Raw genomic sequence first — 3,813 nt, 5'->3', positions numbered from 1 at the left:
ACTTTTCCAAAGAAGACATGCAAATGTTAAGAGACACATGAAAAATGTTCATCATCATTAGCCATCAGGGAAATTCAAATCAAAACCACATTGAGATACCACCAGTTAGAATGGCCAAAATCAATAAGACAGTAAACAACAAGTGCTGGAGAGCATGTGGAGAGAGGGGAACCCTCTTACACTGTGGTGGGAATGCAAGTCGGTTCAGCCAGTTTGGAAAAGACTGTGGAGATTCCTTAAGAAATTAACAATAGAGCTACTCTATGACCCTGCAATTGCACTATGGGGTATTTACCCCAAAGATACAGATATAGTGAAAAGAAAGGCCATATGTACCTCCATTGTTATAGTAACAATTGCCACAATTGCCAGACTGTGGAAAGAGCCAAGATGACCTTCAACAAACGAATGGATAAAGAAGATGTGGTCCATATATACAATGGAATATTACGCCTCCATCAGAAAGGATGAATACCCAACTTTTTTTTTTTTTAAAGATTTTATTTATTTATTTGACAGAGAGAAATCACAAGTAGTCGGAGAGGCAGGCAGAGATAGAGAGAGAAGCAGGCTCCCTGCTGAGCAGAGAGCCCGATGTGGGACTCGATCCCAGGACCCTGAGATCATGACCTGAGCCGAAGGCAGCGGCTTAACCCACTGAGCCACCCAGGCGCCCCGAATACCCAACTTTTGTGTCAACATGCACAGGATAGGAGGAGATTATGCTGAGTGAAATAAGTCAAGCAGAGAAAGTCAATTATCATATGATTTCACTTACTTGTGGAACATAAGGAATAACATGGAGGACATTAGAAGAAGGAAAGGAAAAGTGAATTGGGGAAAATCAGAGTGGGAGACAAACCATGAGAGACTGTGGACTCTGAGAAACAAACTGAGGATTTGGGAAGGGAGGGGGATAGGAGATTGTGTGAGCCCAGTGGTGGGTATTAAGGAGGGCACATATTGCATGGAGCACTGGGTGTGATGCATAAAAAATAACTCTGGAACACTGAAAAACCAAAATAAAATTTAAAAAAAAAAAACCACTTTGGACAAGGAAAATATCCCAGAATTCTAGGAAACTTGGGGTACAGGATCAACAGCAACTTTCAATCAGGAAAACCTGATCTAATATGAAAGCTTTTTTGAATATTGGGGCATGCGGGGGGAAAAGCATATAAGGTGATATTAGTGGAGATAACATTAAAGGAGTTTACAGAAAATAAGAGAAAAAAGAAAGAAAGAAAGAAGAAAAGGAAAAAAGAAAAAGAAATAAAAGGCATCCAAATTGGAAAAGAAGTAAAACAGTTTCTGTTTGCTAATGACATGATCATATACATAGAAAATCCTAAAGAAATCACACACAAAAAAAGAAAAACAAAAACAAAAACCAACTTGTTAGATCTAATAAATGACTCCTAAAAAGTTTCAGGGTAAAAAATTAACATGAAAAATCAGTTGCATTTCTATACACTAAAATAAACTATCTTAAAAAGAAATAAACAAAATAATCCTGTTCACAATAGCATTAAAAATAATAAAATACTAAGGAATAAATTTAACCAAGAAAATGAAACATCTGTATCCCAAAAAACGTGAGACAATGAATAAAGAAAGTGAAGGAGGTACCGAAAAATGGGAAATATTCCACGTCATGGATCAGAATATTATTAAAAATACTCATACTACCCAAAGCCGTCTATAGATTCAATGTAATCTATATTAAAATTCTAATGATATTTTATACAGAAATAGAAAAAAAATCTTAAGATTTTTGAAGACCCCAAATAGCCAAAGCAATCCTGATGAAGAACAAAGCAGGCAGCATCACACTTCCTGATTTCAAGCTAAATTATAAAGCTATAGTAATTAAAACCACGTGGTACTGACATGAAAAGAGACACATAGAACAATGGAAAACAATTGAAACCCCAAAAATAAACCCTCGAATATATGGTCAACTCATGTTTGACAAGGGATATAATGCCAAAAGCAGAAGCAACAAAAACAAAAATAAACAAGTGGAACTACATCAAACTAAAAGGCTTTTGCACCATACCCAGTGCTCCATGCAATACATGCCCTCCATAGGGTGTGGTGCATAAACAATGAATTCTGAAACACTGAAATTTACAAAATGAATAAAATGTTTTTAAAAATAATAAAAAGGTAAATAAAGGCTTCTGCATGAAGTGTAAACAGAAAGGGAAAAAAATTTGCAAACCATATATCTGATAAGGAATAAATATTCAAAATATCTAAAGAACTCATACAACTCAACAGTAAAAAAACAAAAAACAAAACCATCATCATCATCATCATCTAGTTAAAAACTAGGTGAAGGACTTGAATGGACATTTTTCCAAAGAAGATACACAAAAGGCCAACAGGTATATGGAAAGATGCTCAACATCACTAGTCACTAGGGAATGCACCTCACACTTATTAGAAAGGCTATCATCAAAAAGACAAGAGATAATAAATGCTGGCATGGGTATGGTGGAAAGGGAACACTTGTGCCTTGGTGGTGAGATTGTAAACTGGTGCAGCCTCTATGGGAAACTATATGGAGATTTCTCAGAATATTAAAAATAGAACTACCGTACTATCTAGAAACTCCACTGCTCTTCACTTCTTGGAATATATCCAAAGGAAATGAAAACAAAAAGAAATCAAAAAGATCTCTGCACCTCTATGTTTATAGCAAGATTATTCACAGTAACCATGACATGGGACCTAAGTGTCCATTGATGGATGAAAGGATAAAAAAAGTTGTGAAATAGATATTCCATTGTGTGTGTGTATGCATGTAATGCAATATTATTCACCCATTTTTTAAAAAGGACATCCTACACTTGCAGCAACATGTATGGACCTGGAAGGCATTATGTATGTTACGTGAAATAAGACAGACAGAGAAGAACAAGTACTATGCAATCTCACCTCTACATGCAATCTAAGAAAAAGAGTCAAATGACAGGAAATAAATCCCACCAAACTCATAGGGAAAGAGATCAGATTTGTCATCAGAGACGTGGGTGGAAGGAAGAGGTATTGGAACAAAGTGGTCAAAAGGTACAAACTTCTAATAATAAGATAAATAAGTCCTAGGGATGTATGTTCAATATGGTGACCATAACCAACACAGCTGTACAGGATGTACAGGGAGGTTGTTAAGAAAATAGATCCTAAGAGTTCTCATCACAAGGAGAAATTGTTTTTCTCTTCTTTGTATTGCATCTATGTGAGATGATAGGTTAACTAAGCCCATTGTGGTAGTCCTTTCACAATGTATGTAAATTAAACCATCACTCCATCCACTTAAACTTAAATAGTGATGTATGCTGACTATTTCTCAAAACCAGGGGCAGGGGAAGAAAGGCAGAAGCCTGGATTTTACATAGTCTCTTGGTTTTTAGTTCAGTTTTTAAAATCGAAAAACATTATGTAAGTGAAAAAATTCCACATGTGGGCCAGAACTGTCTCAGGAACTGTTGGCTTCCAACCTCTGATTCCATCTCTGGCTGTGGCTGATATCAAAGAGATTACTGCTTATGTTCTTCTCTAGGATTCTGATGGATTCCTGTCTCACGTTGAAGTCTTTTATCCATTTTGAGTTTATCTTTGTGTATGGTATAAGAGAATGGTCGAGTTTCATTCTTCTACAAATAGCTGTCCAGTTTTCCCAGCACCATTTATTGAAGAGACTGTCTTTTTTTTTTTTCCACTGTATATTTAGATCAAACTGAACATCCCAACTAAGACAAAACTAGGCTGTATTGACCGAAAAGGTTCCATTCCAGGCAGTTTTCT

The sequence above is a fragment of the Mustela lutreola genome, chromosome 3 (genome assembly GCF_030435805.1).
Source record: "Mustela lutreola isolate mMusLut2 chromosome 3, mMusLut2.pri, whole genome shotgun sequence".
In the NCBI taxonomy this organism is placed as follows: Eukaryota; Metazoa; Chordata; class Mammalia; order Carnivora; family Mustelidae; genus Mustela; species Mustela lutreola.
The sequence above is the reverse complement of the archived record's forward strand: the minus strand, read 5'-3'. Positions refer to the sequence as shown.